This window comes from Amblyomma maculatum, chromosome 2 (assembly GCF_055883805.1).
Source record: "Amblyomma maculatum isolate TAMU_Amacu chromosome 2, ASM5588380v1, whole genome shotgun sequence".
Classification (NCBI taxonomy): Eukaryota; Metazoa; Arthropoda; class Arachnida; order Ixodida; family Ixodidae; genus Amblyomma; species Amblyomma maculatum.
The window spans coordinates 104,317,360-104,342,588 of record NC_139345.1 but is presented as its reverse complement, the minus strand read 5'-3'; the positions used below and the strand labels follow the sequence as shown (position 1 = coordinate 104,342,588).

Genomic DNA, 25,229 nt, shown 5'->3' with positions numbered 1-25,229 from the left:
CAGACGATGCTGTATGTAATAAAAATACTTCAGTGGTGAGATAGACGGCAGTTATAATGAGTGCATTCAGTATTCACCGGGTGAAAATTGATTACATATTTAGTTTCTGCCAATTTGAGAAATAGCTGCGGTATGTATGCGGAGAGAGTTGTTGTAATGGCGCATTCGGTTGGGGGACGTGAGCAGAGGCGCCGAGCATTGAAGAGCAGTACAGGAGCACGCCGAGTTAGGGTGTAACTGTCCTCCCACGGGAATGCTCTCTGCGTGTCGAGAGCAGAGAGCCACGACCACGTGACCGCACTTCTCTCCCCAGCATTCCCCGCCTGCCCGCAGCGGCGGCAGTTGCAATTCGAGGATAGGCCAACTCTCCGTGTAGAACCGCTTGTTTTGTATGCCTTTGTTCTCACAGCGCGGTGATCTGCCTCCTTTGGCCCTTTCGACGCCAGCAGCGACTCTCAAACATGCATACAGCCCCTGGGCTATGCTTTCCGCCCGCCGAGCGCCGACGCTTTGCAGCCGCTATTTTGAGCGTCGCCGACTCAAGAGAGAGAAAGAGAGAGAAAAGACGGCGCGGATATGCCGCTTTATGCCATGTGACTTCCTCTACTCTCGCTTTAGACGAGGGAGCAGCCCGGAGTGTACTCGGCGGCTCTGAGCGAAAAAAAAAAAAAGCCCTCCTCCTCTACCATTGGAAGCCAATGATTCTACTCCTGCTCTCCCACTGGAGGGCGCCCGCTTGTCCGAGAGCACTTTCGAAGTGCTCTCGAGAGCACCTGCTCCCCCACTCGAATTCGCCATAAGTATGGATCACCGAAATAAAGACATTGACACTTCCTAATTACCCGTGCGCAGTCCCGAATTTTACCATAAAACTAGTCGCGCCGCAGGAATATCTGAATGTACAAACCATCATTTGAAGCGAATGTTTGAACAAAACCAAACCAAAAGGTAAACGTAAGAAGTAAATTGAAAAGTAAATACAAGTAAATGAAAAGTAGAGTAAAGAAAATTATGAAACACTTGAAAAAGCACATGACAATGTCAACGGCAGATTTCGTTGAAGATAATTTTTTGCCTCCATAATCGGGCTTACGTGAACTCATTCTGCTGACATGTGCCAGTTTGAATAATCCTAAGCACCTTTGCTTAAAACAGTTTTTTTTTCCATCTATCGCTCTACCTTATATCAAAAGTTATATATCAACGAAAGCGTCAATGTGAAATGCGTGGCGCTACAAAAGGCGTCGAAGCGCAAGACAGTCGGAGGAACTTGAATAGGGGGGCGGCTTGCCATTTCCTGCCGGCTGAAAAAGAAAACGCACGAGCCTACGAAGCAATATACAAGGAACACGCCGACAAGACCAGACAGACACGCCGGCAACACGATGCTGCAGCTCCGAAGCATCGATAGACAATGGCTGCCTGTGGAGAGGGTGGTGAGAGAGTCTCGGCGGGGCGAACACGAGCAAGGACGGGAGACAGGAAAGGACGACAGATATCGCTCGTCGATCCTGCGATTCCGAACTACGACCACGGGACAACCGCTGCAAAGTGACCGCCAGCCATGACGTCCTAAGAAGCCTGACTTATCGACCTGTAGACCAAGAGCGAAGTCACAAGCCAAAGGTTATTGAGGCAGCTCGCCGAACCACGAGAACGCCACGCCCGACTAAGCACCACACCCCTCAGGGGACGAGAGCGAAGCTGCAGATTGCCGGAGCTGACCGTCATCTCCCACAAGCCAGTGGTGAGCGGGTCTTCAGCCTTCCTTTATAGAAAGAGTTTTAATAATTTCTTGAAAATTCAGCAGCGAGTTGGCTTACTTTTCTTCGCTTCAGCGGATTCGGTAGTGTGCAATTCATTAGGTTGTGTTGTGTGCAGCCTACTAAAGGCGGCAAGTGACAACGAAACCTCGGGCAGTGTCCTTCTAGGCTCGCCTCTGGGCGCTATTTTGTACCTCTCATGCTCGTGTATATGACTAGAGCGTGAAAAGTAGACACAATTTACGTCACCTTTTAGATTTCAGACAAGGCTTTAGCAATAAGAAATAAAAAAAATCAATTATTTATTGTTGCTCGTAACTCCTGCCCCTGCGCACCTTGCCGCAACCTTGTGTCCATTGTGATTCCTGAGAGACTAGAGCGCGCGGCCGCTGCTATAGGAAGGGTACGGCGGCCACGTTCCGAGGGAAGCTGTTCTGAGCGTCGCCGCAGATTACCCCTTATCTCTTTCTGCCCGTTCACCCTCGTGTCCCCATCGGGCCACTTCAAATGGCTAACTGGCCTGAAGTTCTACGCGAGGCAGCGCGAAGAACTTAAATAGAGCCCTACACTGACCTAAGAAACAACGGTGCGTAGTCAAGGGAGCCAAGAACAGCGGGTGTGAAATCACCGCGCCTTTTATGCTTGCTCGAATTCGAGCCCGGACAGAGTCCTGTCGTCCGTCTGTGCGGCGCTTTTGGTCCGCAATCGGGAGAGCCCGATTTGTCGATTTCGTCGCCACCACCGGCCAAAGCGCGTGGCGGAGCTCGGTGAGCCATTGATATGAGACCTGTGTTGTCAAGATGCGCCCCGCGCGTTTCTCATTTTCATTCCTTTTGTGCTATTTAACCATTTGGCCGACCATGCGACCTCCACGCTCCCCTATAGGTGATGTGAAGACAGCAAACATTATTTTAATTGAATAGAATGGAGACGAAAATGACTCGAAAAAGTGTACACCAATCAGCTTACTATCCGATACGTACAAGGTATTCGTGCTAAAGACTTGAACAATTGCAAGCCAATCAGCTTACTATCTGTTGCATATAAGTTGTTTACTAAGGTAATCGCTAACAGAATCAAGACAATCTTTGACTTCAATCAAGCAAAAGATCAAGCAGGCTTTGGAAAGGGTATTGTACTATCGATAATGTACATCCTTTATGAAAAGTGTACAGCCCAGGGGGTCTACTTCTGAGCAATACTATGTGGCTCGTAATGCATTTCGAAGTCTCCATACTTGCTGAAGGCAAGAAGATTTTTTGTCCTACCCTATCCAATGGCTAGGACGGCCACAGTTACTACAGAAGTCATTATACGGCTTAAAAGCAAACACTCTGGCTGTAAACTTTTGATAAAGGCTGTACATACCGTCAACGAGGCGATAGAAAGATACTAGGAATATAACGAGCCCTTGCAAGTATACCATTCACTGAGTGCGAAAAAAACATTTCACTCAGTAGAAACCTCGGCAGTCATACAGGCATTGCGAAATCGGGGTGTAGACGAGCCGTATATGTGGAAGTACTGGAATATATATATAGTGGCTACACTGCAACCATAGTTCTCCATAAAGGAAGCAACAAAACTGTCATAAAGAATGTGTTAGGCAAGGAGACGTGATCTCCCCAGCACTATTCACAGCTTGCTATTGAGGATATATTCAGAGACTTAAAATGGGAGCAGTTAGGGATAAGCGTGGATGGCGAATACCTCAGTAACCTGCAATTTGCTGATGAGATTGCCTTGCTTGCTAACTCAGCTGGAGATGAATTGCAAAAAAAAAAAAAAGATTGCTGACATAGACGGGAAAAGTAGAAAGGTAGGCCTAACAATTAATATGCAGAAGACTATGGTAATTTTCAACTTTACAAGGAAGGAACAGCAGCTTACAATAGGTAATGAAACACTGGAAGTGGTAGGAGAATATGCCTATTTAGGACAGACAGTAACCGCAGATCCAGACCATGAAAGGTAAATAACTAGGAGAATAAGATTGTGATGGAGCTCATTTGGCAAGTTTTCGCTGAATACGACTAGCAGTTTGCCGGTATCGTTCAAGAGGAAAGTATACAACAATTGTATACCGCCTGTACTCACCTATGGTGCTGAAAAGTGGAGGCTAACGAAAAGGGTTTTACTTAAGTTGAAGAAAACGTATAGGGCTATCGAACGAAAAATGGTAGGCGTAACGTTAAGAGGTAGGAAGCGTGCAGAGTGGGTCAGAGAAGTAACTCGAGTTACTGACAGTCTAGTGAAAATCAAGAAGAAGAAATGGACATGGGCAGGACATGTAGTAAGAAGAGAGGATAACTGATGGTCGCTTAGGGTAACAAACTGGATTCCAGGGGAAGGAAAGCGTAGCAGGGGGGTGGTAGAAAGTTAGGAGGGCGGATGATGTTAAGAAGCTCGCAGAGGTCAAGTTGATATAGCTAGCACAGGACCCGGTTAATTGGAGGAAAATGGGAGAGGCCGTGGCCCTGCAGTGGATATAGTCCGGCTGATGATAATGATGATGATTATGATGATGCGACCGTTGCGCGCCCTTAGATCTACCGCCAACGGTATGCAGTTTTCTACTTGAGTGCGCGGCGCTCCGGCCTCGTCTTGACCGCTGCAGGGCTACGAGTTGTACTGATATGTGCAAATTAGAAGAACGTTTTGTAATGCAGCTTGCTGTGCGATATACCTTCGTGCTTTTAACTGCGCCTAGACGTTGAGCAGGGACCGAAGCTTTTCCCCCGCTAACCGATTCTCGTGCACAATGAGCGCGATCTTTCTTTTATCTTTTTTTTTTATTCGAAGACTTGCCATACGGCATAGAATGAGGCTGTCTTTTAACTTGCAGTAAGTCATGGAGTCTATTTTTTTTCAAGAAACCGGAGCAAGCTCCCACTCTTAATATTCCCTATTAGCCAGAAGTGTAGGTCTTCCTCCTTTGTAGCCGACAGCTCAACTTCTTATAGTGCTCTGTTGAAGTACACAATGGCAAGTCTGCGCAGCCGTATATATCAGTGAAAGCTTTAGTCGGGTTTCCTCAGAAGTTCATTAGATGGCAGTTCAAATATATCTCACATAGAATTATCGCACGGCCTTCGCGAAGCGAACTTAAACAACAGTCAATGTGTCCCGCAGGAAGGCTTGTATCTTATGTGGGCAAAATTCTCCGTGGCTTTGTACCATATTCATTGCTAGGGAGCCCGTTCTGCCAGTTCATTCGACTCAAGCCGTGATGTGAATAATTAAATTTGACGTGTTGTATTCTGCCTGGAGCTCCCATGCGACTATAGGTGTGGGGCATTAAACCCCTTTAAAACCCTAGGCGATGACAGCGGCTCTCAAATCTTACGTCCAGGAACGATGTACTTGTTTTCTCTCTCTCTCTCTCTCTCTCTCACACACACACACACACACACACACACACACACACACACACACACACACACACACACACACACACACACACACACACACACACACACACACACACACACACACACACACACACACACACACACACACACACACACACACACACACACACACACACACACACACACACACACACACACACACACACACACACACACACACACACACACACACACACACACACACACACACACACACACACACACACACACACACACACACACACACACACACACACACACACACACACACACACACACACACACACACACACACACACACACACACACACACACACACACACACACACACACACACACACACACACACACACACACACACACACACACACACACACACACACACACACACACACACACACACACACACACACACACACACACACACACACACACACACACACACACACACACACACACACACACACACACACACACACACACACACACACACACACACACACACACACACACACACACACACACACACACACACACACACACACACACACACACACACACACACACACACACACACACACACACACACACACACACACACACACACACACACACACACACACACACACACACACACACACACACACACACACACACACACGATAACCTAAACTGAAGGCAAGCACTCGCAAATCCTTGAAATCAGGTTACGATTTCTTGCGTGTTTCTTTCACATTTTCTTTGTTGCAAAAAAAAAAAAAAAGAAAAATAAATTTTCTCAATAATGTTCAGCCTTTTTCCAGCCCTCACATCTCTAGCCTGAGGGTTTGTTCAGCCAGCCTTTAAGGAGCATTAAACAGATTTCTGCTTTGAGGGGAGGGTGGAAATGACAGCAAATGTGCGAGGGCTCGTAGCGCCTTGGCGGGTCTTGCGTGAGAAAGGAACCCTTATTTGAAATTGCCCCCCCCCCCCCCCCCTCCTCTCCATATGAACACAAGAAGAATTCGTCCTCACAGTGTATCTTGTTTTTGTCCCATACGTGAAAGCAGAACCGAGAAATTGCAATAATTGTTACTGGAGCGCATAAGATTGCAATTTTGGAGAAAAGCTATCACCCCCAAATAAAAGTGTAATATTCTCTGTACGTTTTGCTTTCAAGCAAAGCGTGGATGGAAAAGTAAACACTTTGAAATAACTGGCAAGATTTTCCCCAAATCCTTTCAGGGGATTCACCAAAAGAGAGAATCAGTGTGAGCTCACCTGACTGGATAAGTATGCGCGCAGATAAGCAAACAGAATATAAAATTGATTGTCTTCGTAAACAATGATCAGCAGTGCCGCTATACTGTCATTGAAAAAATTGTTTCGAGTTTTGTATATGGCGTTTTTCGAAGACCTATTGGCAGCTCCAGTTGCATTTCGTAACGGCCTACTTGAAATATTCCGGCGGTTCCACCGATTCCTTTTCTATACGGCTACTTTTCAGCCAGAGCTTGGCGTTGAGCGCATAGCCTTTTGTTCATTATTTGTCACTTCCATCGCCGTACGTTTGCGATGCCACATAGTGGCCATTAATTTCAATTGATGCCAATAAACTCGCCCCCCGTAGACGCCTCAGCCCTCTGTAGCCTCGATCCAGTCAGGGGCATTCACGTTCCCCGACTGCTTTCAACACTTCGAGGGTCCTTCGCCACGCAGGCCGCTTAACGACGACCACATAGAATAAGACGTCTATGGCGTCAGCGAACTGCGTCGGATATACTGGCTTTTTTTTTGCAATTTGTTTTGACGTCTGTATTTCGCATTATTAGATGCCTCCGGGGTCGGAATGTTCTGTAAGGCCAGCTCCCCGTACCGCAACTGAAGCGTTCTTTTAAATCCTTGTTTGAATTTTTCTGACTGCTCTTCTCTCCTCTCTCCTCCTTCCCCCTGCTCCATCCTCTTCGTCCTTGCTTTCTCGTTTAAACATGCCTCGGTTTCGTACCACTAAAGAGCGGAGCTGCTCTGCCCACGAAGATTCAACGTCACAGTCTGCGTGCCTCTGTCGTCAGCGACAAATGCATTCTCTAATTCAACAGTGAGTACATCGGTCGTCCGCACAGAACCACGTGGTTGTTACAGTGATAAAACACCAGACTAAATTGATCTAGAACGCGTTCCGTAGTGACGCATTCAGACCAGCTTAACAACACCTGCGGGCATGAGAGCGACTGGTGTATCGAAAAGAAGAGAAAGCGTACATTGTTTGCTAGTGTTAACTACTGCTGTGACGTCATCGAAAGTGACTGAGCCTTATTTTCCTGCTACCTGAACGGTCCCATCCGCAGTCTTCAGCTGGAGCGAGAGCACGGGCTTTAGGAAAGAAAAAAAAAAAAAACACAAGGAAAGAAAACAAGAAAGTGAAGGAGAGAAGGTGAGTTTAACTTTGTTGACTTTTTTTCTGCCTGCTTACTTCCCTGTTGTTGGCAGCTGAACTTTGCAGAGCTGTCCTTTGTGAGCACCTTAGCAACCTACAGAAAGTTAGTGCTTGGTTGCGGCTTTTCACTGTTATCGATTGACTACACCTCTTTTCAGAGAAGCCAGTATATGCGTTCAAAAAGTTCATGATGTCCCATTGATTTTGATGTTCGACGTGCGGGCCTGAGATTTCTATAAAACACAGTTACCACTTTAGAAAGTGTTCTCCTGCTTGTAGAAAAACAATGCCCCTTTTAGAGTATTCGGGGCAGCTAGGGCTGCTACATGCGCCCTTTTGGAGGAAGAGAAAGGAAAAATGAGGGCCAGGAAGGAGAGGAATAGTATTGTTCTTCTTGAAAGATAAACATCTCCGTATCTATTAGCTAAATATGTAAAATAGTAACGAATAACTATGGTACAAAACCAAGGGCATTTATTTATCTTATATTTATCGTCCAGTGCATAATTACCTTCTCAAGTGTTCAGCGCATGAGTTCTAATTCATGTCATCATGCAAAAACCAAGTGGCCCACTTCTGCAGCGCTAGAAAGCCGAAAAAGAAAAACAAAAATTGCTGAACAAGTTGTGCCACATACGGAATCAATATTGCAATTTGTGGGCTTAAACGCTACGTACAAAAAAATAAAACAACAACTAAGAACACACTAAAAAGAGGACAGGAAAACGTCGATGCGCTGAATCTCTAAAGCCGGCTAGTTAGTTCTGCTATAGCGTAAGTTTTCGAGACGAAAAGAAGACAAATGAGTATATATGGTTTGGAAATGGCTGTTTTTGACCTGCATTTAGCCACTAGGCGAAAGAGCGTTTGTTGTTGCCCACCTCTGTATTCGTCACACGTGTTCAGTGCATTCGTGAGGGTTTGCGGCCTTCAGCTATTTCATGCGACGTTCGCTCCTTCTTTTTATAATTTTTTTTATATCAATGCCTTTTTCCGATGTGGCAGGCCGACCAGGGCAAAACAGCTGTTTCTCAGCGCGCACTGCTACTTTGTAAATGCATTGCGGAGCCTATTCAGCATTACTCTGGAGGAAAACATCTGCGCGGTTGTAGAGGTCTGGTCGGAAATACAAAAACCCACAGAAAACGCGTAACTTTCAAGGCTTTGCAATACTATGCAGGGTCGCCGCAGAAAGCGTTCTAAAAGTTCACGCCAACGCGATTTCGAGCCATCTGACACGACCAGCCTTCTTTCTTCCCACCTGCAAGTGCCATTACATTGATCAAATCTTATAATAACGTTAACACCTTGCTGAACAGAAGATTTAACTCGTTCTTGGCTGCCTACTCTGAGAGTTTGCTGTCTCCAGGTTTGCATTAGTTTGGTGTGGACCAGATGTCTTGATGGTAACATGTGGGAAAGACAGGTAAATTTATCTTTGCGAGAGACTTCGTTGATTCGGAGTTTCTTGGTGAGGCAGCACCGCGAAAGTTACTGATGGCTCCTTTGCCGCCACCGGGAAACCTTATAAAGATAGAATGGAATCACCGCAGAAACAAACAACAACAGGAGACACGTGGGTGAGATTGCTTACTTCATCGAATCAAAGTAACCGGTAGTAGTCTGTTTCTCACAAGATTCCCAAAATCATGAAGCCTAAAATACTCTTTTTGTCATAAACAAGCACTGGTCTATAATAATAATGCTGTATAATACTAATACAATAATAAGAACTGCATTCGTGCAGTCGAGGTCAGTAATATGGCATCGATTGAAAACACGCATAAAAGTTACCGTTTCACAGGTATTCACTGTAGGTGCATTGCGAAGCTCTGTGTTGCTGATAAACATCACAGTTAGCATTATAGATATGACAAAAAATAAGTACGAACAATTCAGAGTCGGGCGCTAGAAACTCAAGTAAGACGAAAACAAACTCAGTCCCTTTGTGGCGACAACTGCGGACAGTAAAAGTAAGCTGCACTGTGCGACAGGCGGGAACCGCTGAGCAGAATCCGATCATGTAAACCATGTATTATTAAGGAATTATCGAAGACTTAAGATTAGGCCCGTGTTTAGTCTTACTGTTCCCGTCTATAGCTGGCGCTATAGTTACAGAACCAGTGAATCAGAGACAAAACAACTGCGAGGGAAAAGAGTCAGAATTGACTGCAGCCCAGAGACTAGCGCAAAACAGCTTGGTTCGATACGCACTTGCTTACATTATGTACAGACGTTCAGCAACATTCTGCAGCCAACTGCCTGCCAATGACTCAAACAGGGATAATATGTTGCGTGCTGCTGAGGTGACGCCCGCAGTTCATAATGAGGACGCCAGAAAACGAGGACTTGCGTGCGTCCTGTCCTCCTACTTTCTTTGTGCGTCTTCCTTGTGCGCTAGCAAGTATGTCCGAATCTAGCAGCCGACTAGCCCAATTAAGAACCTTGGCACGCCACAAATGCCTGTGCTGCCTCTACTAGAATGATAACAAAGACATGAAGCTTACTTAGGATAAAAATAAACCTGCCATAGTTTTTATTTTACCTTGCAGGAGGACGTATTATCTCACAAGCAGTATACTGTTGCAAAGTGCTACGAAAAATTTCCAAAACTGTCGAAATGAAGGAATATACCGGTAACGGCGTCCCGAACACTATCATAAACTAAAATAGACCCTCAATTTTCTTTTTTTTATTCAGGAACGCACGAGCTTCGGCCGGTGAGTAAATAACCGCCGTATAACGAAGCACAGTGCGGCGAAGCCAGCTAGAATACGCCGATACCCGCCGATGCCCTCAGGCACAGCTTTTCCCTTCCAGGCTGTTACGAGAACCGGACACAACACCAGCTGCTTTTCTGTCATCGCCTTTTCTTCTGCTTTCTGCATTCCGTCGTTTCCCGGCTCCTTAACAAAGTTATACATACATACATATACTGCTAAGAACAGATTAGGAAAGAAAACATGGTACCACCTTCTCTCCTGCATGAAAGGAAGGTGTGAATTGATAAGCAAAATAACCCGGCCACACGTCGTTGCTATCGGGCTTCGTGTTGTGCAACGACTTTCGTCTGTTTTCTTGTCAGTGCGGGATAAGGAATCCTTATTGAGGCTTTCCTTTTCTTCAGTTTTTTGCTTTCGAGAAAAGCATTAAATTTATTTCTGGTAGAACATGGCAATACATGTGTGATTTTATGATCATTTGATTATAAAATAAAAAAAAAGGGATGAAGACGATAACTGCGCTGAAAAGAAGGTGGTTCTCGGAACAGCCTGGCAGAGGATATCTGCACCGGGCTACTCATGCGCACGCGCGTATTGTAGCACAGTTCGCTGCTGTGTTTCTTTATACGGAGATTATCGATTTGGTGCTCGACGCTCTCGCGTTCAGGTAAAAACATTGGGAAAGTGTACATACGTGAGTGCTCACTGACGTAGGCACACATTGGAGTTCGGAGTAACATAAAACGACAGAAAATTAGATTAGGTAAAGGTTTCTTGTTTAAATCAGTTGAAAAAGTTAAATGGATGGTTTAAACGAAATAAATCATTTCGAACCGGAAGGCTACATGTGGCGTTCGATGCTGTAGGCGGTAGTGGGTACCGCCTGCTCCCATAAAAATTGGTTGCTCTCTAAACGTAAATTCTGCGCAGCACAGGTGCACACCACTTTTTAAAATCCACTGATAGATTCACTGTGAGATAGATCCACTGTGTTCACCTCGCCGGGGTGGCGCTGTGGTTACGGAGCACGACTACTGTTCCCAAGGATGCGGGATCGAATCCCGGCCTCGGTGGCAGCTTTTCGATGAAGGCGAAAACCAAGGCGCCCATGTGCTGTGCGATGTCAGTGCACTTTAAAGAACCCCAGGTGGTCGCAAAGTCCTCCAACACGGCGTCTATCATAGCCTGAGTTGCTTTTGGACGTTAAACCCCACAAAACCAAACCAAACCAATCCACTGTGTTCACTCGCGAGCTTGCGGGGCACGTCTTGCATCGCAAGAGCACCAGATCTCTCAATGGTCAGAATTATCGCCCTCGCTCTCCAAGATTAGGAATTCCAAGTGAACTACAATAGCCCCTAAGCGCCACACCTTGTGTTTGCCCAGTAGACTTTCATAGGCCGCGTATCTTATCAAGTTAGCCCTCACTCAGATTTGATCCGCACATCTTACGCAGGGTCGCTGTGACCGGTTCACAAATACTATTTTCCGTGTAACCGTGCTCTTTGCCGGCGATCATGGAGTTCGAGCGGGTGCTGAAGGAGATCGGCGGTTTCGGACTTTTCAACAAGACCATCGTGGCGGCAGCTGTGGTGCTGGGCACGTGGCACACCGTGATGTGCTACTTAGGTCACGTGCTGGTGCTCGTTGCGCCACCCAGCCAGTGGTGCTTCGCAAAGGGAGTCACGGTTGGTGGCGAACTTCTGGACATGACGGCTCTGCCAAGAGGCCGCTGTCAGTTCGTCGACGAGGAGTCGGGCGCTGCGGAAGGCGGATACGCAAACGCCACCACGCATCAGTACACTGGCGCCACTTGTCCGACCGGATGGAGGTACGACAACGACGAGTTCTTCACATCCGTCACAATGGAGGTAGGTCGATAATGCTGGTTGATTTCTTCAAGAAGGACGTGTCGCGCAGATTTTCAGGAAAACAACCAAAAGAAAAGGGGGCAATCAATAGTTCGATACCTAGCGCAGAGCGGCCGCAAATGATGTCTTATCTAGGACTGCAACGACTCCGATTTGCTTTTTACCGCAGCGCTGGAAAGGACACTTATTTCAACCATTAACATTTTTTATAACTCATTGATTCGCGGAAGGAAATATTTCCGCCGATATCGAACACAGGGCATCTGCAACATTTGTGAAGCCGCGTGTCCATAGTGTTGCAGAAATAAAAGTTAAAATAAAAAAGGTGAAATAAAAGTTAAAATAAAAGTTAAAATAAAAGTTAAAATGAGCAATAGCTGTTTTGTCGGCTTCTTGGATGTAAGTAATATGTGTATGTGTAATGACTGCAAGGCTGCTAAGAAGGATTGCAAATATTTTTTTTTGTTCAGACCACTACTTTACTACCACGAGAAATCCTTGACAGTGAGGATATATATGGAATCCCGTTATTACGCGCAAGGATTGTTGCGAATAAATCAAAATATATACGACAAGATGCATGAAAACTTATTCAGGAAACCACGCCGGGATGGTGCAGACAACAATAAAAAAAAAAAAAAAAGCCGGGATGGTGCAGGGGTAAGACGCCCGACTACTGTGCTGGAGGTCCCGGGTTCGAACCCGACCACGGCGGCTGCGTTTCGATGGAGGCGAACGAAGTGGCGTTCGTGTGCTGTGCGATGTCAGCGCACGTTAAAGATCCCCAGGTGGTCGAAATTACTCCGTAGCCCTCTACTACAGCTCTCCTTCCTCCCTTCCCTTACGGTGCAGTTTAGGTGTCCACAGAGCAAGTTTGACAGCTACTGCGCCTTTTTCTTCCTGTGAACCAATAAAAAAACCTACAAATTCCGCGCACAGTAAATAAATTTGTACCGATACGGATTATTATTATTATTATTATTATTATTATTATTATTATTATTATTATTATTATTATTATTATTATTAGATTATACGGGTGCATGTTCGGGCTGATAACTCGCGCTCTTGCCCCCCATGAAATGAGTGAGAAATCACTTCCGTTCAGTGTACCGCCGGCGGTTGCGTTTCGATCATAGAGTAAAACTCTATGGTTTCGATGGAAGCAAAACGGAGAGGCGTCCGTGTGCTGTGCGATGTGACTGCATGTTAAAGATTCCCAGGTGGTCTAAAGTGCTCCGCAGCCCTCCGCTAACCCCCACCTTCCTCCCTTCCTTTACGGCGCGGCTCAGGTGTCCACAGAACAGGTATGACTGATACTGAGCCTTTTCTTTCCTGTGAACGAATAAAAAAAAAAAAACATTCAATGCGGTGCGAGAGTCCCAGTAAAAGAGGGATGCGTTAAGTTTCCAATTCAACCACTGCCATTTCTGCGCTGTTGGACAAAATTTCTTTGTTTTAAATACACTAGTGACTAGATTGCTCGTTTTTCCGAGATATATAAGAAAGGTGATAAAAACGACCTGGGCAATTACAGGCCTATTTCAGTGCTACCAGTATTTTCGAAACCCCTTGAAAAATTAATTCTCAGACGCTTTGCGAAGTTTGAAAAGGCAAAACAGATATTAACAGATTCACAATATGGATTTCGTAAACACCGTTCTACTGAGCATGCACTATTAGATCAGAAAGAATACATATTAAAACAGCTGGATCAAAATAAAATTGTTGTTGGCATATTCATAGATTTTACAAAAGCATTTGATTTGTTGAATCATGAACTACTAATCCGAAAGCTTCATAGGTATGGTTTTCGAGGTCACGCAGGATCTCTTGTAGAGTCCTATTTAAGAAATCGAAGGCAGGCTGTCAGCATTAAAGAATATGTATCAGATATAGAACCGGTTTCTCGTGGCGTTCCTCAAGGTAGCATATTGGGTCCTTTTCTTTTTAATATATTTATCAATGATATTGTGCAGGTATTTGCTCCTGCAAAATATATAATATATGCTGATGATACGAGCATATTTTTTTCAGGAACTGACGTAAATGACTTAATAGATATAGTAAATTCTGCACTCTTCCATTTATACGATTGGACAGAAAAAAACGGCTTACAAGTTAATGCCACAAAAACTAAAGCAGTCATTTTTAAAGCAAAGAATAAGACAGTTAAACTAACAAAAAATATTTACTTCAATAGCGTTCCTTTAGATATAGTACCAACATTTAAGACGCTGGGCGTCGTATTCAATGAAAAAATGACCTGGGATGATCACATCTATTTTATTGCAAACAAACTCTCGCAGATAATTGGGTTGCTATATCGCCATCGTCACATCTTGCCTTCAAAAGCAATGCTCGCAGTTTATCATTCTTTTTCATTCTCACCTCAGCTACTGCAATTTAGTTTGGGGTAAAACATCGCAAGAAAATTTAAGAAAGTTGCATATCTTACAAAAAAGCTTTTTAAGAATACTTGAAAATGTCCCTAGAACATACCACACACTGGAACTTTTTTCTAAGCATAAAATACTTCCGATTACTAAACAGTATAACTTTCATTTATGCCGCGCTTTAAAACGCGAGATTACTAATAACACGTCTTTTTTTCATAAACTGGCTAACACTGAACTCAGCTACAAAGTCTACGAAACGAGAAAGATCGATAAGTGGCATATTAAAACATACAGAACAACATACGGCTGTCAAACACTGGAAAATACGCTGCCACGTCTCCTGAATTCTCTTCATTTCAATAATGTCCCCCTTGAACATACCTCATACAAAAAACTGCTTGAATATTTCCTACTCAGTGACACTCTATTATGAAAGTGAAAATTGTACATGGTGATTTTATTTTATTTTGCATGTGAATAATTATGTATGTGGTTTTATTTTTGTTTTTGTGACGAATACTTGTCATGTGCCTATGTAGTTTTCTGTAATACATGTATTGCCGTTTTTCTAAATATTGTGTGCTATTTTTGCTGCCAAGGTAAACGGCTGGGTGCCTGTGGCCTTGTCAAGCTGCCCAAGAGGCAGCTTTTACTGTAGGCATCCTGCCACCATGTACTTTGTGGTGGTGAAATAAAGTTATTATAGTCTTAGAGGGAATATACACAGATTCTACGAAAAGCTGCAAGTGAGCTGCCGAATTATGGTCTAGAATTCCGGCACGGTTAAAATTCGATATCCAAATACTACGTATTTTTTCTCCTTCTGCGGCTGTGTGAACTAGGTGGCGTGGCCTTGACGTTGCATGATTTGCACTTAGTGCTTTCTTGGAATAAGCTCCAAGGTGTAATAGTAAAAACTTCTTGCTAAAGGTTAGCTACCTTTGTGGATAACCTTCAGCAAACTCGCTCGACATGCTCGCATAATACAATAACTATTTAGAGACGTCACTGAAGAGCAGGGTGACAAAGCTGAATAGAGAATAAACGCGTATCTGAAAGAAAACGGCCTATGTTTCGAACACGTTAGAGCAAAATGGGTTTCTTCACAACTGCAATGTGTGCCGAGCCTTCAAGCAGGGCCCTTCAGAACGTTCTTTATCTGCCCCTCACTATTGCAAATTAGGTCCCTAATTCTCATGAACATTCGTAAAATAGTTGGAGAGAGTATGCTGCCGGGCTAGTTGGAGATTCATGAAGTCAAGAATTTAGCGCAAAAATAAAGAATGATGGGCAAAGAAGGGCACATCAGACGACTGACCAGCGCTACTACCAACTACTTATTTATGCCAAAGTACAGATTATATATACATACATACATATATATATATATATATATATATATATATATATATATATATATATATATATATATATATATATATATATATATATATATATATATATATATATATATATATATATATATATAAACCGGGCATGTAGAGATAAAGCAGCAGCAGTTAGTGCAAAAAAATGTCCAGAAAGGCACGTTCCGCTGAGCAAATGTGGACAGAAGTATCGCTAACGCAACGATCGGATAGCTTATCTAGATGATATGCCTCTAATAGAAGCCTTGCCTTATAATTCTCATGTTTTCCCACAATCGTCGTTTTCTCAAATCCTACCTTACACTTGCATGATACAAGGTGCCGCACAAGGTTGGCGTTGGTTTCTAATTTCGTCCTGATCATCTCTATCATATTTTTAAAGCTTTTTGCCCAGATTCTCAACAATTAGGGCATGCTCCCGTAACCGGTCATTTACGCAGCGGCCAGTTTGGCCAACATATCAAGCCCCATATGAGAGGAATGCGGTACACCATTCTTACCGCACAGTTCATATAGGGAGACCCGAGTTTTTTGTTGCAACCCCCGCCGGGACACCCAGTATTACGTTGGCAAAGCTTGGAGAGCTTGTTAGGTGCGGGAAACACCAGGGGCATGTTGTGCCTGCTCGCCACCTTTTTAAGGTTGTGGGATAAACGGTGTACATAAGGTACTGCGCGGCTTGAAAAAAAAAAAGGGGTTCAGCTCTTTTTTCGGGTGCCCTTCTCTTTTTGCAGGATGGCCTCAGCTACAGCTGATATGACCGGTCTAGGAAAACTTGCTGCAACGAGCCTCAAAAGCTGATCATTCAGACTTGCATTTTGCGAGAGCATGAATTTTGAAGCGCAGATTCCAGACAAAGTGAGGATATGGCTCTTTTGACTGTGCCGAATTACAAATTAATAAAGTTTTGGGGGAGTACATCCAGCAAAGATGGTCCTCACAGAACGTCAGCTTGAGGTCTAAAAAAATGTGAGATATTATCGGGAAGTTCGTTGGTGAACACTAACCCTTCTCCGAGTTGAATAAAAGAAGTTAAGACCTGATTAAAAACATGGTCAGGGGATGTAAAGATCCCCTTGAAATCATGCCTGTAGTTCGCAGAGGTTAAACTGTCGCACGGACGTCTAAAATATACTTTGCCATCGTTCGTTGTTTCCTGCAGCAACAACGTACCTGTTGCTTTGAAAGGGTATTTGTCGGAAGTTGTAATCTCATTTAGCATGCTTAAAGTACGTTTCCCTTCGCAATATGTCAGCAATGTGAAACGAAAGAAATTATACAGTGATCTAACTGATACTTTGATGCCGGTTCGTCTGTACAGTGATGGCTCAGGACAACTGCCCCTAAAGGAGTGAAGAAAATGCCAGTAAAGCCCTCCGTAAAGTCTTTTATCCTTAAACTGCACAAAACCACCCTCACAGCAAAAAAAAAAAAAAAAAAAAACATGACTTCATGAAAAAGATATCCTTCTCCCTTTGTCAACCAACAGTAGTCTTTGCAATAAACATGAAACAATGGAGCATGCTTTTATTGACTGTGGGAACGCTATTTTTTTTGAAGAAAGATCTACTTTGAAGAAAGATCTACCTGTCACGCCTGATGGCATTCGCCATCTACCGGTCAAAGACGAGGGTGAAGCACCATACGACTTGATAATGGTTCTGATCCTTCACAGCCTACGGAGGACAAAAATGCAGACCAATCACGCCAATTAGAATATTCGCTTTAAGCGTAAAAATATCATTGACAGTGTAACATATATGTGCGGAACATTTTCAGAGCTCAGCCTGAGCCGCCCGAGTGGCTGAGACTGTTTCACAGATTGGGTGGTTTGAAGAAATGTGTTGTGCATATACGGATGTTTAGTACGTACCTGCATTCTTTGCTGGCTTGTACTGCATATATGGTAAAGCAGGCAATAAAGAAAAAAAAAAAACGTTTGTTTCATATGACCTTGAACGTGCCTAGCGGCGCACGTGTGGTGCACGGAGCCGGCGGTGCTTACTTCTTCTTCTGCTTCACTTCTTCAGTTTCTTGCACCTGCTTCTTGTTTTTCGCACACCTGACAAACTTCATTTGTGCAGGTGCATATCTTCATGAAAATACAAAATTGCCTGACACAATGCCACACAGCCTTCCAGTCCCCTGCTTACGCTTTCCCACCACAGCTGCCCATCTGACTCGCCCCCTGAGACCTCCCCTTCAAAATGCCCTTGACACCTTCGTGTCGTCTAGAATTGTAAGGACAGTTTACTCAAGGCTAAATCCCCGGTATACAGCGTTAGCAATAGCTATGAGTGTCCGCCGTTACCGCCTGGAGTGCAGTTCTGAATATATGTCGCTGAGCGGTTAATAACTACGCATAACCTCTCCCTTCAAAATGCCCTCGACAGCATTGTATCTTCTAGACCAGGCCGTAGTGTCCTTGAGGTTCACAGACATCCATGGATGAGTCGCGCATTTTCACTTCGTCTACTTAGCTTTAGCCGTGTTAAACTTTTCCTCATTTTTTTTTTATCAAACGCATGGAGTGGTCCAAAATGAAAAAGGAGACCTAAAGAGGTCTCAACACGATAAAATACAGAACGCAATGCATTGCTTACATCAACAGTAAAAGAAACGAAAACAAAACAAACAGAAGTGCACTGGCGGAACATTAAAAAAACATTATCAATGGGTAATTCAAGACAACACGTTCTGAGTACATTCTAAAGAGCATTTCCATCAACACCAGGCAAGACTGATTTAGAGATTGAGTTCCACAGCCTGTTGGAAACACGATATTTAATAAAACTCTTAGTGCCTGTAAAGTAAATAACGGTGTGTCGAATTTGATGAATCACATGAGCATGAAATACACTTGGTTATTGTACTGCAGAAGCAGGAACCATAGTCTGCCAATATATATATATATATATATATATATATATATATATATATATATATATATATATATATATATATATATATATATATATATATATATATATATATATATATATATATATATATATATATATATATATAGGTAACGAATGGTTTCTCACTGGTAAATTCATAGTTTAGTCATGTATTTTTCCAATCAAGCCACAGAACTGTAATCGAGCTTTCGTTTTACAAGGGTATTTCGCGCAGGCAGCCTGATGGCAGCAGCTTACCACTTTAGTGCGTAGCTTTTCTGATATTCGAAGCTATATCATAGCCAAACCTGACAAAAGAAAAAAAAAGCAACAAAAGTGTGAACTATAAAGACCCTTTTAAAGTCTATTTTTTTCTCAGGCGCTTATAGCGGTTTATAATTTAGGACATTGTTTTAGTGCCTATCTGTATTCACATATTATATATCACAGCAGAATGCAAAAATATCAAAATGTCTTTTTTGATGATATCCAATGTTCATGTGATTGAGATGCTTTATATTGATATCGGAGTAAAAACATTTCGTTATCTTTGACAGATCTCAGTGATTTTTGTAATAGCAGATAAGATTGCGTGGAATCCAGGTTTATATTTTAGCGATTTTAACTGGTTTCTTTTTTGAGATAAAACCTCCAGAGTTGGTAATTGGACTGTACCATGCTTGTAAAATATTAAATAAAAAAATAAAAAATTGAAACCGTAAAAAATGTTAGGAGGATGTTCAAGTTTCACCTTAAGAGTAGACTAAATACAGTAGAACCACGCTATAGTAAACTGAGATATATTAAAGTGAAACTGCGGTCCCAGTTATCTTCCAAAGACAACTGTACATTTCCCCCCTTTATAGTAAAGACATTTTTGGTAAAACTCGGTTATAATAAAGTACACCGGACCGTGGCGACAACCCCCACAATATGATATCGCTGCCCGCGCACTACCTAGAATCACGAGGCAAAAATTTTTTTGTATTTGAAAATTTAAAAATTAGACCGAGTGTTCTTTTAAGTGGCTTTAACACCAGACTTATCAGGATTCAGAAGCCTACCTTACAAAAGACTCGGAGCCGCGAGGAAAAGCACGTAGCGCGTAGGAAAAAAAAAAAGTAAAGCTGTCTACAAACATAGAAAGGAGGCGGTGCGGTCCGTTCAGAATGGGAAGAATCGGGCGAACATTCACAGCACTGTGCAGCACGGAGCATGAGTCAGCGGAGGCGAGAAGTGGAGGTGCAGCGTTCGTGGTCTTGCAGCAGTTGACTGCCACGTGCATTTATCATTTATTGCCTTTTAAAGGACAGAAACAGCAAAAAATGACACCGTGTTCATGCAAGGTTTTGGTTGCCACATAAAGGCAAACTTGGCTGTATTCATAACCATGTTGTCCTCATGCTTAAGAGGTACTTCCACAAGATGTAAAAAAAAAAAAAAAGTTATAAGTGAAAAATTGCACGAAGAGACAATAACGTAGACATGAAAGTTATTCAGATTTTTTTTTTTAATAAGCGACATGTGCAGTAAGTGCCCATTTAACTACCAGACGGCATCTTCAGGACTATGTCATCTCTAACAACTGATATAGTAAAGACCCTGATTTAGTAAAGATTTTTTTTCTGGTCCCAGTGACTTTACTATAAAGGGCTTCTACTGTAGCACCTTTGGCATACTTTTTGATTCCGCGAATTTCGGGCATTGAGAGACTGGCACACAATTTGGCAGATAGGTAAACGTCTTTTAAATCTATTTGGTTTATAGGAAAGGAAAGGCGCAGTATCTATCACACTTTTCCGAGCACACCTGTACCGCTACGTAAGGGAAGGGAGGAAGGTGGGAGTGAAAGCAAGAAGAGAGACAGAGGAGCCGTAGTGGAGGGCTACGGAGAAATTTCGAGCACCTGGGAATCATTAACGTGCACTGACATCGCACAGCATATGAACGCCTCTCCGCTTCGCCTCCATCGAAGCGCAGCCTCTTTCAGCCTGGTTCGAAGCCGGATTTGATGTCGTGAGTTGGTTCAGTTCTCGGGCAAAGGGAGGCGCGGTGTCCCATATTTCCCAGCAGACACCTACAGTTACCATTAACAGCATACCACTGGAGGCGGTACACATGCCGTTAGTTCGAATCCGTGTCGTTGCAAACTAACCTCCAACCCGACTAGCAGATGCATGCTGAATACGAAGCGAAATGGTTTGACACCACACCTAACACTGCACAAAGAACGGTTGCATCGCAGTTTTGATACCAACTTACGTACACACATTTAACGATACATCCTTCTTAAATCTGGGCTACGGCGACGCTTTCTCAACAGTACGAACACTATACGCTATCGCGTATTAACTGCTCATTCTAAGGAGGAAATATATTCGCTATGCTAATTTTCAGGCGTCTCCTTGTAGTATATATCCAATTATTTGCAACAAAGTTTAGCAACAGCAACAGCAACCCTCTCTCCCCAACTCTTTCTCGAACAATCGCGGTGTTTGATCACCTCACGATAAATAATTTTTTTCTGCTGCGAAATATTTTTTTCTGGGCAAAAATGACTGCAGGTTTCTCCTTTCTAATCATGAGACTATGACATTTAAATTATGTTAGGTGGATAAAATCGTTGCACCATTTATCGATTGCAATATTTGCGTTATTCATAACTATCCGCTACACAGTTTTATCATTCTTGCTATTCGGCCTACTCATTAACCGCCTTGCCGCATATTGCAGCGTTCGAAACTGACAGATAAGGTATGCGGCTGATGGCCGATGAGGGCTGATTATTCAGAGTTCTGAATGATTCACAACGATACAATTTTCGACGCGCGCCGGTGACTGTGGCATGCCTGCGGTCACCCTGTCACGCTGCCGGATGCTTACAAAATAATTCACCTACTTTATTAGCTGAAATTTGCAGAAGGATATTTTTGAAGCTTCACTCGCCAATTGGCAGTCGTGCAGTCAACCTTACACGCACAAAGCTTAGGGTTTAACTGCAACAGCTATTCAATCACACTGTATACTGGCGACACTTTCTTCTTTCTTGCCTTCTAATTTTTCTGATTTTCCACTTCTTTCAAGCTCGCCCGGCTGCCATCAGCAACCGGTCCTATCTACAATGCCGTGCATGCACTCCTGTAGCAAGTAAAGGGTGCTCACTTCGAAAAGCATGGGATGCCTTTATTAGTAGCCAAACGAGCTCAATTGTTTCTAATGGAGGGGCTGCAAAAGCACTATGATTGGAATGATGTTACTGCACTAAAAAACAGACACGAGCAGCAAAAGAATACGGCATGCGCAGTTTCCCAGGAAATTTTATTGGCTCGGATGGGACCGAACAGAAAAACATTGCTTCCTGTCCCATAATGGAGAGTAGATATAAGCATGAATTGGTTACGAGCATAGCATGTCGTCAGCAGTGGCGAGCACTCTTCTGCTTTGGTGTACAGCTGTCAAAGTAACCGTTCCCGCAAAACGCTTCCCAAATCCCTTTTCATCTGGCTTCATTGCTGGAATGGTGACGGCATTGAAAACAGAACGATGCACAAGGGCGCGTGGTTGCAGAGAGACGCCGGTCTGACAAGAATGTGGAAGAAGAAGTGTATTCGAGTGCTCTCCGAGCGTGTATTTTGTGACGTATACAGCGGTTGACACACCAATATTGCGCCTTTGAACCATGCTCCGACTACGTTCAGAATAATTTGGAGTTGAATGAGTAACGGCACAGTGTCACACCCACATCATCAACGGCTCTATGGCAATTTGACGGAAACATGGCTGACATACAGCTTTGTCCGGATCACGTAAACACGGCCCGTTTTAGACCTTTTGAGTTGATATATATGAGCATGGTTTCTCCCCTAGTTCGCCTATTCGATTAACTTGGGTTACCAATCCCCACCGGCTGTGAACATAATCCCACTGCCTCCCATTATTTGCGCCGGGCCGAGCGTGCATAAAATCGTCTGCTAAAGAGGGAAACTCCTCAAGCTGACACGGCAACATAGTGACAGACTTCATCCCAAGTGCCAAACGTGCTTCGACCGCCGACGTCGGGCGGTGTTTTGCGGCGAGTGTGTGGCACCGAGGCCCCATCCTTGTGCAGGAAGCGGAAGCCTGAGAGAACGCAGAACAAGTCTCGGTAAATTTTGCTCGGTCTGCGGACACGGATTTTCAGGTCTCAGTGCCCGGATGATGAAAAATTGGTGGCCGGATGATGAAGATGCAGTGCCCGGAAGTTCGCCCTCACTGTTAACTCAGAGGCCACCGACAACGGCAGCTAGAAGCATGCAAAAACACAACAATTTAGTGGTGACGGTGGCATAAATTTTACGTTTGTCAAGCCCGAACAATTCACTGTCTAGAAATGGTAGGGAAAAAGCTCCCATAAGTTTTATCGTCTTGTATCTTTGTCGGAAAATATTTTTGTTTGGCGACTCTGTATAATACTCTTCCCGCATGCTCCAAAACGTTCGTTTAAAAGTCTGCGCACATTTTGTTGCTTTTATGTTTGCGTGTCTTCGTCCTTTAGAGCGGTAATATTCTTCCAGTCATTTGCCATCACCAACTAGCCCAGATTGCTTCAATGCTGCTTAACACCTTAGAGCGGAGATTCTGGGTATACGTTTGAAGAAACGCGTACGTTCGATATTAATTCCGTGCCGTCATCTGCAGCGCGTCTCATTGCCGACAACCGGGCTCTAGCACCTGAAAATCTGTTAGCTGTTAATATGTACTATCATCAGCGAAATCCAAGGCCATGTTTGTTCTCGACAACTGAAACACTTAAATTAAGAATGCCACTAAAAGTGTTTCCCCCTTTTCTGATATTTTTCGTACCTGAAGGGACGGTCGTCTGTTCTTTGCATTTATTTTGTATTTTTTCCTACTTTCTTTGTATTCATTACTTGCTTGCATTGCTGTTTGTCGAGTGCGTGGTTAGTTCAGCTCGCCGAGCGGGGTTTTGAGGGTTTTGTCCACTGTCCATTCTCCGAGGCACGAGCTTCTGCGTGTATAAATGTTGAAATGTCTCGATAGCTCATGGCAGAACCTTACGCGCAAGAAGGACGATTGAACAAACTCGGCGTTCTTTTGTAACCGATACTATAAAAAGGCGTAATCGCTGAGGTTCGTCCTTTAGTAACGAAGTTCAAGCGTGCCGTGTTGGAACTTGGCCACCTTTCATAAAGGAAGAGCATGAACACACACTAAACACAACGCGAAAATGTAAGCAGCAATTAAAGCATTATAGTCTCATATTCATTTATTTTTGTTTTCTGTCCGGTCTTTATGGGTTACTTTGCAGAACCAATGGGTGTGTGGTGACCAATTGGAAGATGTATGTTACGCATACGGCATACTGGGCTGGCTCAATGACAGGATACCTCATCTCTGGATTTCTGGCAGACAGGTGAGCTCTTGTAGCTTCCACACTAACCGAAATCATTACTGTAGCAGTTAATCTAGGAGTAACTGCTAACTCTCTTGTTCACAGCCACATTTGTACATCTCGTCCACCACCGTTAAGTACCTTAATTATTCTCAGCTGTGCGGGAATACATTTCAAGCGGATGAGTAATAGAGAGGGCTTCCACAAACCGTTCTAGCTTCTGATTCTCTTCAGCTGACGTGTGTTTCGAATCGAAGGTAGAAACTGTTTGACTGTGTTTTTAAGCACTATTGTGGTCAAAAGAGCCCAGACCATAGGGTTGCTATTGAGCACCATATCCGGCAGTTACGATACCCTCGAAAGCTCAAAATATCTGTAGGGGTGGGGAGAAGCATTATTATGACCTCTGAGAGCCATGGCAGCTTAAAATGCATCTTTAATGTCAGGATTTACTGCTGAACAGTAGACTGTGCAGTTCAAGTCAAACATCCTTAGACGTCAATTTTACCACGGCAGCGTTGACCATTCTCCAGAAAATCCGACGCGGGCGCCGATGTCGTGAGTGAAAAATTAAGAGCACGCCTTTGGCCGGTGGGGATTGGTAGGTGACAGTTGGTAGGTGGCAGGTGGTAGCTGGTAGGGCACTGATTGGTTGATGGGTAGTGTGACGTCACGAGACGGCATGACATAGCCCTGATGCCAACTCTTGCAGCTGCTTTGAGATGAGAGAGTGAGAACCGAATCGAATCTTCCGGTACTTTTGGATCCTGATTCGGACAGGATATACTCCTAAGCCACGCGGACATATTTGAGCGGATTGATAAAGCGGGGCTTATAAACATGTCTGTCAGTTTTTTACTTGATGTGATAGCATACAACTGTATGCGATTACTGTGGGTGACGTAACAAGCACACATTGAAGAGCCAGTGATTAAGCGTGTCCATGTGTAGGAAAGACCGCAGACGA

At 43.9% G+C, this 25,229-nt stretch overlaps 1 pseudogene across 1 annotated transcript; it reads left to right on the top strand.

The window, feature by feature from the left end:
• The first annotated feature begins 1,448 nt into the window (after positions 1 to 1,448).
• Positions 1,449 to 24,287, top strand: LOC146199456 (solute carrier family 22 member 7-like; annotated as a pseudogene). Its single transcript, XR_014705081.1, has 4 exons — positions 1,449 to 1,747; positions 7,501 to 7,586; positions 11,769 to 12,183; positions 24,179 to 24,287. The product of XR_014705081.1 is annotated as a solute carrier family 22 member 7-like (transcript).
• Positions 24,288 to 25,229: the final 942 nt, after the last annotated feature.